General features: G+C 37.3%; 1 protein-coding gene across 3 annotated transcripts in view; it reads right to left on the reverse strand.

Annotated features, from left to right (window-relative positions):
- ELP4 (elongator acetyltransferase complex subunit 4) overlaps positions 1-12,055 on the reverse strand; it is a 229,989-nt gene that overhangs the window by 152,881 nt on the left and 65,053 nt on the right. The gene's annotated exons all lie outside the window — the stretch shown is intronic.

Here is a 12,055-nt window from a genome sequence, read left to right on the forward strand (position 1 = left end):
ATCATATCCTGGGACACAAAACAAATATCAACAGAATCAAAAGAACTGAAATTTTACCTTGTATCTTCTCAGACCATAAGGCACTAAGGGTGGAACTCAACTCTAACAAAAACGTTCGACCCCACACAAAGACATGGAAATTAAACAATCTCTTGTTGAATAACAGATGGGTGCAGGAAGAAATAAAACAGGAAATCATTAAGTTCCTTGAGCATAACAACAATGAAGACACAAGCTACCAAAACCTGTGGGATACTGCAAAAGCAGTTTTGAGAGGAAAATTCATCGCTTTAGATGCCTACATTCAAAAAACAGAAAGAGAGCGCATCAACAAACTCACAAGCCATCTTATGGAGTTGGAAAAAGAAGAACAATCTAAGCCTAATGTCAGTAGAAGAAAAGAAACCTCCAAAATCAAATCAGAGATCAATGAAATTGAAAACAAAAGAATCATTCAGAAAATTAATGAAACAAGGAGTTGGTTTTTTGAAAAAATAAATAAAATAGATAAATCATTGGCCAGACTAACGAGAAATAGAAAAGTAAAATCTCTAGTAACCTCAATCAGAAATGATAAAGGGGAAATAACAACTGATCCCACAGAGATACAAGAGATCATCTCTGAATACTACCAGAAACTCTATGCCCGGAAATTTGACAATGTGAAGGAAATGGATCAATATTTGGAATCACACCCTCTCCCTAGACTTAGCCAGGAAGAAATAGAGCTCCTGAACAGACCAATTTCAAGCACTGAGATCAAAGAAACAATAAAAAAGCTTCCAACAAAAAATGCCCTGGTCCAGATGGCTTCACTCCAGAATTCTATCAAACCTTCAAGGAAGAGCTTATTCCTGTATTGCAGAAATTATTCCAAAAAATCGAGGAAGAAGGAATCTTCCCCAACACATTCTATGAAGCAAACATCACCCTAATACCAAAACCAGGAAAAGACCCAATCAAAAAGGAGAATTTCAGACCAATCTCACTCATGAATATAGATAGAAAAATTCTCAAGAAAATCCTAGCCAAGATTACAGCTTATCATCAAAAAAGTCATACATCATGATCAAGTAGGTTTCATCCCAGGGATGCAAGGCTGGTTTAACATACACAAGTCCATAAATGTTATCCACTATATTAACAGAGGCAAAAATAAAGATCGTATGATCCTCTCAATAGATGCAGAAAAAGCATTTGATAAAATCCAGCATCCTTTTCTAATTAGAACACTGAAGAGTATAGGCATAGGTGGCACATTTCTAAAACTGATTGAAGCTATCTATGACAAACCCACAGCCAATATTTTACTGAATGGAGTAAAACTGAAAGCTTTTCCTCTTAGAACTGGAACCAGACAAGGTTGTCCTCTGTCACCTTTACTATTCAACATAGTGCTGGAAGTTCTAGCCAATACAATTAGGCAAGACAAGGAAATAAAGGGAATCCGAATGGGAGCAGAGGAGGTCAAACTCTCCCTCTTTGCTGATGAGATGATCTTATACTTAGAGAATCCCAAAGACTCAAGCAGAAGACTCCTAGAAGTCATCAAAAAATACAGTAATGTTTTAGGTTGGAAAATCAATGTCCACAAGTCAGTAGCCTTTGTATACACCAATAACAGTCAAGATGACAAGCTAATTAAGGACACAACTCCCATCAGCATAGTTTCAAAGAAAATGAAATACCTAGGAATATATCTAATGAAGGAGGTGAAGGACCTCTATAAAGAAAATTATGAAATCCTCAGAAAGGAAATAGCAGAGGATTTTTTTTTTTCATTTTCGTTTTTTTTTTATTTATTTTTATTGTTGGGGATTCATTGAGGGTACAATAAGCCAGGTTACACTGACTGCAATTGTTAGGTAAAGTCCCTCTTGCAATCATGTCTTGCCCCCATAAAGTGTGACACACACCAAGGCCCCACCCCCCTCCCTCCATCCCTCTTTCTGCTTTTCCTCCCCCCCCATGACCTTAATTGTCATTAACTGTCCTCATATCAAAATTGAGTACATAGGATTCATGCTTCTCCATTCTTGTGATGCTTTACTAAGAATAATGTCTTCCACTTCCATCCAGGTTAATACGAAGGATGTAAAGTCTCCATTTTTTTTTAATAGCTGAATAGTATTCCATGGTATACATATACTACAGCTTGTTAATCCATTCCTGGGTTGGTGGGCATTTAGGCTGTTTCCACATTTTGGCGATTGTAAATTGAGCTGCAATAAACAGTTTAGTACAAGTGTCCTTATGATAAAAGGATTTTTTTCCTTCTGGGTAGATGCCCAGTAATGGGATTGCAGGATCAAACAGGAGGTCTAGCTTGAGTGCTTTGAGGTTTCTCCATACTTCCTTACGAAAAGGTTGTACTAGTTTGCAGTCCCACCACAGTGTAAAAGTGTTCCCTTCTCTCCACATCCACGCCAGCAGAATAGCAGAGGATTTTAACAAATGGAAGAACATACCATGCTCATGGATGGGCAGAATCAAGATTTTTAAAATGTCTATACCTTCCAAAGAAATCTACCTATTCAATGCCATTCCTATCAAAATACCAACACCGTACTTTCAAGATTTGGAAAAAATGACTTTGCATTTTGTATGGAACCAGAAAAAAACCCATATAGCTAAGGCAGTTCGTAGTAATAAAAATAAAGCTGGGGGCATCAGCATACCAGATTTTAGTCTGTACAACAAAGCCATAGTGGTCAAGACAGCATGGTACTGGCACAAAAATAGAGACATAGACACTTGGAATCGAATTGAAAACCAAGAAATGAAACTAACATCTTACAACCACCTAATCTTCGATAAACCAAACAAGAACATACCTTGGGGGAAAGACTCCCTATTCAATAAATGGTGTTGGGAGAACTGGATATCTACATGTAAAAGACTGAAACTGGACCCACACCTTTCCCCGCTCACAAAAATTGATTCAAGATGGATAAACAACTTAAATTTAAGGCATGAAACAATAAAAATCCTCAAAGAAATCACAGGAAAAACACTGGAAGATATTGATCTGGGGAAAGACTTCATGAAGAAGACTGCCATGGCAATTGCAACAACAACAAAAATAAACAAATGGGGACTTCATGAAACTGAAAAGCTTCTGTACAGCCAAGGAGACAACCAAAGCAAAGAGACAACCTACACAATGGGAAAGGATATTTGCATATTTTGAATCAGGCAAAAGCTTGATAACTAGGATCTATAGAAAACTCAAATTAATCCACATGAGAAAAGCCAACAATCCCATATATCAATGGGCAAGAGACATTCTCTATCTTCTTTAGAGAATGCTCTAAAGAGAATGTTCTAAAAAGAATCTTCTAAAGAGAATGTTCTAAAGAAGACAGACAAATAGGAAACAAACATATGAAAAAATGTTCATCATCCCTATCTATTAGAGAAATGCAAATCAAAATCACCCTGAGATACCATCTAACCCCAGTGAGAATGGCCCACATCACAAAATCTCAAAACTGAAGATGCTGGAGTGCATGTGGAGAGAAGGGAACACTTTTACACTGCTGGTGGGACTGCAAACTAGTACAACCTTTCCGGAAGGAAGTATGGAGAAACCTCAAAGCACTCAAGTTAGACCTCCCGTTTGATCCTGCAATCCCATTACTGGGCATCACCCAGAAGGAAAAAAATCCTTTTATCATAAGGACACTTGTACTAGACTGTTTTATTGCAGCTCAATTTACAATCACCAAAATGTGGAAACAGCCTAAATGCCCACCAACCCAGGAATGGATTAACAAGCTGTGGTACATGTATACCATGGAACACTATTCAGCTATTAAAAGAAATGGAGACTTTACATCCTTCGTATTAACCTGGAAGTGGAAGACATTATTCTTAGTAAAGCATCACAAGAATGGAGAAGCATGAATCCTATGTACTCAATTTTGATCTGAGGACAAATAATGACAATTAAGGTCATGGGGGGGGGGGAGGAAAAGCACAGAGAGGGAAGAAGGGAGAGGGGTGGGGCCTTGGTGTGTGTAACAAGATATGATTGCAGGAGGGGGCAAGACATGATTGCAAGACATGATTGCAAGAGGGACTTTACCTAACAAATGCAATCAGTGTAATCTGGCTTATTGTACCCTCAATGAATCCCCAACAATAAAAAAAAAAAAAAAATGGAAACAAACAAAAGAAAGAAATAAGAAAAAAAAATAAAAAATAACCCGACCAAAACAAACAAACAAAAATATATATGCAGTGTGCTCTAATCCACAATTAATAATTAATTCTACCTCAAATATTATTTCAAATAATAATGGGATCATGTAGTATTTATCTTTTTTGTGCTTGTCTCATTTCACTTAACATAATGCCCTTTAGTTTCATCCACCTTGTCACAAATGACAGGATTTCCTTTTTTTGAAGGCTAAATAATATTTCACTGTGTATTGAATACATCACGTTTTCTCAACCATTTATCTGCTGAACACTTAGGTTGATTCCATGTCTTGGCTACGATGAATAATGTAGCAATAAATATGGGAATACAGATATGTCTTCAATACAGAATTCATTTATAAGTCACATAATAACATTTTAGTCAACAACAAACTACATATGATGATGATCCTTTAAGATTATAATGCAGCTGAAAACATTCCTATCACCTAATGATGTCACAGCCTTCAAAACATTGTACTACAACATATTACCCATGTGTTTGTGGTAATGCTGGTTTAAGCAAACTGTTGCCCTACAAATCATATAAAAGTATAGCAATAAAATTATGTACAATATACAGGGTGGACATAAAGTGCAACAGTTTACTATTTAAATTGCACACAAACTTTATGTCCATCTTGTATAATACTTGATAGTAAATTACTATATTATTGGTTCAGGTACTTACTACATTATACCAGTGATTTTCAACTGGTGTGCCATGGCACAATGATGTGCCATGAGAGGATCTTAGGTGTGCTGTTTAAAATTTTAAAGATCTTTGGGGCGGTGCCTGTGGCTCAGTAGGTAAGGCACTGGCCCCATATACCGAGGGTGGTGGGTTCAAACCCCGCCCCGGCTAAACTGCAACCAAAAAATAGCTGGGCGTTGTGGCGGGCGCCTGTAGTCCCAGCTACTCGGGAGGCTGAGGCAAGAGAATCGCTTAAGCCCAGGAGTTGGAGGTTGCTGTGAGCTGTGTGAGGCCACGGCACTCTACTGAGGGCCATAAAGTGAGACTCTGTCTCTACAAAAAAAAAAAAAATTTTAAAGATCATTAATCAAATTATTTTGAAAGAAGTTCAAAGCACAATAAGCATATTCTTTGTTTTACTTTTTTTTTTTTTTGATCAATTTGTTTTTTTTTTAGAGACAGAGTCTCACTTTATGGCCCTTGGTAGAGTGCTATGGCATCATACAGCTCACAGCAACCTCCAACTCCTGGGCTTAGGCAATTCTTCTGCCTCAGCCTCCCGAGCAGCTGGGACTACAGGCGCCCGCCACAACGCCCGGCTATTTTTTCGGTTGCAGTTCGGCCGGGGCCGGGCTTGAACCCGCCACCCTCGGTATATGGGGCCGGCGCCCTACCGACTGAGCCACAGGCGCCGCCCTGATCAACATAATTTAAGTACGTTACAGAAGTTTGACTATAGGTTCAAGTATGCCATTGAGATAAAAAAGGTTGAAAAACACTGCATTATACTTTCAATCAGTATTTTAAAGTAGACTTTTTTTTTACTTCTTTTTTTAAAAAGGCAACTGTCTAGAGGAGAAGGGAAAGCTTCTCCTTTGCCCCTAGAAGTTTCACTGAAAGATCAACTCACAGTAAGGCACATTAATAAGAGAAAGAGATTGCAAATTTATTTACCATGCACTTCAGAAGAATCACAGATTACCTAATATCCCAATGGGGTCCAAAACTTTATATACCCCCATTTTAGAGGGGAGGAGGAGATGAGGAATACAGATAATTCTGTTGAGAGGCAAAAAACGATTACTAGGGAGGATGAATATATACTTGGGAGAATGAATGGGTGGGGGAAATAGACTAACTTGTAAATAATTCTCTTTGGAAATTAAATTAACCTGAGAGGCAGGTATTATTTTTAAAATGGGGTGGACCAGGTCTGCTTGCATTCTTAATCTTTTTTTCCTGAAATAGATATTGAGATAATAGAGAGAGGACAGAAAGACAACTGTTCTTCTTGACAGGTCTATCTTGTTTATATGATAGAAGAAAATCCCCTTCTAACACCTGTTGATCTGTGAGGGCCTTTAATTCAAATGCTGTTTATAACAAGAAGTCATATTTTGGGGTGAAATTCCATGAGCTCCTTCATTGCCCCTGTCCGGAACTTCCCTAGAAGTTTTACGTAAGCACTATAAAAGTGATCCCTAAACCAAAATTATCTGTACCCCTAGTCAAACCATAGCAAGTGGGTAATTATAGTGGTATATATCTGTGCTGGTTACTTTTACTCTCAGTGAAAGGTCATAAGCTGATCATGAAGATTGAAGAAGATATACTGGAGGTTTGATTTTTTTTTTTTTTTTTCCTAAAGAGAAAGTGTGAAAGTGTTATCTAGAAAAGTGAAAGGGTGAAAAGTAGGATTGCCATGTAGCTTTAGGGCCTGTTGAAGTTGGTCATGCATTTAAAGTCAGCCCAGTCTGCTTTGATAGATGTTTTTAGCTGCACTGAGGTAGGTGTAGAGGTAACTTAGTTGGATTTAACCAGAATGGTAGTTTTGCTAAGTATAACAAAGCAATAGAAGGGAAAGAAAGTGAGGATGAGGATGGACGGGGATCCATACAGTTAAGTCAATATAGTTAATTAGTTGAGTATATTAAAAGGAGTGGAAAAAGTGGTAAAAAAATGATACAGAGGGTAGCACCTGTGGCACCAAGGAGTAGGGCACCAGCCCCATGTGCCAGAGGTGGCAGGTTCAAACCCAGCCCCGGCCATAAACTGCAAAGAAAAAAAAAAAAAAAAAAAAGAAAAAAATATACAGAGATCTCGGCAGGATCAAATGATTGCAGGTACTAGGTAGTAAGGTAGAGAGTTGGTGGTTGTAGGAATGTATAATATTGAAGTCATACAAGGATAAGGAGTTACTGATAATGACGAGATCTAACAAATGATCATGGGAGTGATTAGCTTAGGCAGCATGGAGACAAGATCACTGTTGGAGAAGAGGTCAAAAACTGACAGAACAGGGTGTAAAAAGGTTGAATAATGATCTAGGGTCGGACAGATTACAGCAACAATGAAATGTAGTAGGAGATAATAATCAATTCTTGATGTAAACAAGTCATTAGATTATCTCTCCTAATGACTTGTTTTTTTGTTTGTAGAGACAGAGTCTCACTTTATGGCCCTCAGTAGAGTGCCGTGGCCTCACACAGCTCGCAGCAACCTCCAACTCCTGGGCTTAAGCGATTCTCCTGCCTCAGCCTCCCGAGCAGCTGGGACTAGAGGCGCCCGCCACAACGCCCGGCTATTTTTTGGTTGCAGTTTTGGCCGGGGACGGGTTTGAACCTGCCACCCTCGGTATATGGGGCCGGAGCCCTACCGACTAAGCCACAGGCGCCGCCCAACTTGTTTACATCAAGAATTGAAGTCAAAGTGATGTTGAGGTATATTATTTTTCATGAAGGATCATAACCTCTCTTAACAGTATCCTTGTCAGACAGTAGACTGCTTAGCCCATGCATGCAATCCTTGCATCCTCATGTTGGTCTCTGCTGGTCACTGCTCTCCTTGGTGCTCTTAATACATTCTTAGACTCTGTACGTTCTTAGTTGAACATCCATAATGAAGAGAAACAAACTCAATGTTGTTAGGTGAAAAGCATCGGAGAAGAAAAATCAGTAAATGACAGCCTTCAGGGTAATAGTAATGAAATTTTTAACTTGAAAATTACTTGTGAATAGACTTCACAGTCTCTAGAGTCACATGTAAATTATATGCTAATACTATAACTTTAATTTAGCAAACTATTTTATACAATTAGTTAAGACACTTGATATTGTGCCTACTGCCTTACAAGTGCATCTTACTATTCGTCACAGATGAATACCTGAAATATATGTGTAAATACAATTTTGGTAATACAAATATTTTTTCACTGATCTGCATAGTAATGTCAAAAATGTTTCATCATCACTTTAAATTAATACTAATTGGTAGTGATAACAGTTTTTCTAAGTGTTTCTATTAAGTAACTAATTCAATATTTAAATGTAACAAAAGATCTTATTTTTAAAACCCAGCAATGAATTTTAATGAGAAAAATCATTCCGGAATCATATTAATTCTAAAGTCTGAACAGACAACAGAGATTATCTCGTGCAACTCTTGACTTTATAGATGAGAAAATTTTGAGGACCAGTGGAGAAAATTTAAACAATTTGCCTCATATCACACTTTTGGTTACAGTTATTGGCACAGGTAGAATTAGATCCCAGGTCTTCAGCATATGTTCCACTGTGTGATTTATCTGAAATGTATTTGTAAAGCTACACTTTTCAATACTGACTTTTCATTATACATCACCCACCAAGTTAATTTAAGTGAGGCATATTGGTGAAGCCCTCTGAGATGCAATTAAGAGAGAAATTTCTTCCTAAAAGGATAGACCTGAATGCTTCATGGGACTATATTGAATGGAGCCCTGTTCAGACCTCCTCTGAGTCATATTAGTGAACTCACAGAATTTTCATTTAATTTAGATCTCACTCTGCAGCTTTATATTACTATAGGCAAAAAAGCAGATAATTAGATATTTAGAAAATTTGGCTTTTAAGTGCTACTTTTGTCACTTAATTATTGTATGACAATGAGCAAATCACTTAGCCTCTAATGAGTTTTGCGTCATAAAGCCATTGTATTCATCAGATATATTGATTATTTGCTATGTACCAGACACTTTCTCTTGATCCGCAGCATAACTAAAATAAGGTAATCTTGTGTATTTTAATTTCATATATACATAATTTTATTTTGTAATTTATCTTTTCACAAATGAAATCTTGTCTCCTGTTATCCAAATTTTATTGTTTTGTTGTTGCTACATTTGTTCTTTCATCATATTAAAAGATTATTATATGTACACCATGGAATATTATGCAGCCTTAAAGAAAGATGGAGACTTTACCTCTTTCATGTTTACATGGATGGAGCTGGAACATATTCTTCTTAGTAAAGTATCTCAAGAATGGAAGAAAAAGTATCCAATGTACTCAGCCCTACTATGAAACTAATTTATGGCTTTCATATGAAAGCTATAACTCAGTTATAACCTAAGAATAGAGGGAAGGGGGAGAAGGAGGGGAGGGAGGGGGGAGGATGGGCAGAGGGAGGGTGATTGATGGGATTACACCTGCAGTGCATCTTACAAGGGTACATGTGAAACTTAGTAAATGTAGAATATAAATGTCTTAACACAATAACTAAGAAAATGCCAGGAAGGCTATGTTAACCAGTATGATGAAAATATGTCAAACGGTCTTTGTATAAAACCAGTGTATGGTGCCCCATGATAGTATTGATGTACACAGCTGTGATTTAATAATAAAAATAATAATAAAATGCATGCATAAATAATCTGTTGACATTGAAAAAAAGATTATTGTAAGTATTCCTTGGAAAATTTTTCAAAGGAAAAATTTATCTCAACATCCGAATTGAATAAAATTTATTTATTATCTTCTTATTTCTTTTCAAGATATACTGCATCTTATTTTCCTGCTGATTTTCTTTTCTTTCTTAATGAGACTGAACAACAAAACTACTTTTCACAGAAAAACCAATATCATTTGTGGATAGAAATTAAAATTTTCTAATGTAAATTGTCTTTAAGACCTGTTGGAGTGGGATACTGATAAGCCCAAGTCTCATTTTTTTTCTATCAGCTTTTTAAAAAGTACTAAACTTGGTTGTCAGAAAACAGATTTATATTTGTGTCATCTCCCTTTATCCATGCTTGCATATTAATATAAAGAAATAAATTCCTATCAAACAAGGTGGTAATATAAGCAGAAGCATGAATACTACACACAGAAAAATACACACATAGAAAAATTTACCTCTTTTTAAATAAAGAAAATTTTAGGTGCTTGATATTTTAAAGGTAAAATTAAAGTCTAGTAATTGTTTTTAAATTCCTTATACTGTTATAGTTTTGAAGACTACATTGTAGAATCTTAAAGTATTTTAATATTTCTGTCCTCCCGTCCTCAAATTCATATGTTGCGTTCTCTTATGCAATAGTATTAAGAAGTAGGAACTTCAGGTCATGAAAGTGCAGGACTCATAAATGGGATTGGCACTTTATTTGAGAGGTCCAGGGAAGCCTGTTTGCCCCTTCTACCATGTGAGGTTACAGTGAAAAGACCTGTTTTTGAATGTGTTGGGCCCTCACCAGAATCCTGATCTTGGATTTAGCAGCCTCCAAAACTTTAAGAAATAAACTTCTGTTGCTTATATGCTATCCAGAAGCCAGAAGAGACCAAGACATCTATCAACAGCTGCGCCCACATACGTACTCTACCTTCTTACATGCTACATGTGGTCTATCTAAACTCCCATAGTGAAGGCCGTGCCTCTACTTGTGCACATACTTCACACCAGAGTATAACTCCAGCATTTTCTCCTCTCTCTCCTCCATTAACTTTCCTTTATTTACTGGATGTTTCCTATATAACACATGGTTAACTCTCTTCCTTAAAAACAAAAAACAAACACACAAAAAAAACCCCAGAACAACACTACCTGTCCTACCTCCTCTGCCAGGCACTACTTTATATCTCTACACCAAAACTTGAGTTTTCTAATATGTGGTGTCCCCAATCCTCCCCTTACATTTTCACTCAAGTCCATTCCAGCTAGGTGAAAGCCATCCCATTAAGATTGCTTTTAAGGCCAAGAGCAGTGGCTCACGCCTGTAATCTTAACACTTGGGAGGCCAAGGTGGGCAGATTGCCTGAGCTCACACAATGGAAACCAGCCTGAGCAAGAGTGAGACTCTATCTCTAAAAATCAGCTGGGTGTTGTGGCAGGTGCCTGCAGTCCCAGCTACTTGGGAGGCTGAGGCAAGAGAACTGCTTGAGCCCAAGGTTGAGGTTGCTGTGAGCTGTGATGCCATGGCACTCTACCAAGGGTGACAAAGTGAGACTCTGTCTCAAAAAAAAAAAAAAAAATTATTTTATTATGGTGATCAGTGACTTCCAATGGCTAAATTCAATGGGTCCTCTTTTGAGTAACAATTTTATTGAGATATAATTCAGAGACCATAAAATTCACCCACTGAAAGTATATAATTCATTGGTTTTAGTATAATGATAGAAATATATATTAGAAAAATAATCTCGTATCTGTCAGTACCACTTCACCCCCTCAATTCTCCTAGTTTCCCTCTAGCCCTAAGGAATCACAAATCTTTCTGTGTCTGTATATTTGCCTATTATGAACAGTTCATAAAAATGAAATCCTGTCATATGTGGTCTTCTATGTCTTGTGGTCTGAATGTTTGTCCCCTTCAAAACTCACATGGAAATTTAAATGCCGTTGTATAATAACAGTATCAAGAGACGGGGCCTCTGAGAGGTGATTAAGCTATGAAAGTTCCCCTGATGAATAGAATTGGTGCCAGTACAAAAGGGCTAGTGTGGCTTCTTCTCACTCTCTCAGCTATTCCACTCCTCTGGCTCACGAGGAAGAAGGTTTCTCCCCTCAGAGGACTCAGTGTTTAAGGTACCGTAACCTTGAAGTTGAAGAGTGGTTCTTTACCAGACACTGAGCCTGCTGCTGTCTTGATTTCGGACTTCCTAGTATCCAGAGCCCTGAAAAATAAATTTCTATTATTTATGCCTTATCTAGTCTCTGAAATTCTGTTCTAGTAGCATAACACAGACAAAGAAAATTCTGGGCTCTCTAGTTTATTGGTTTGTCTGTCTTTACATCACACTGTTTTTAATTTATACTACACTGTCTTAGTTACTACAGCTATGTAATATGTTTTGAAAGTAGAAAGTATAAGACTTCCACCTTTGTTCTTTTTCAAGAATAATTTAG

Source organism: Nycticebus coucang, chromosome 14 (genome assembly GCF_027406575.1).
Source record: "Nycticebus coucang isolate mNycCou1 chromosome 14, mNycCou1.pri, whole genome shotgun sequence".
Lineage (NCBI taxonomy): Eukaryota > Metazoa > Chordata > Mammalia > Primates > Lorisidae > Nycticebus > Nycticebus coucang.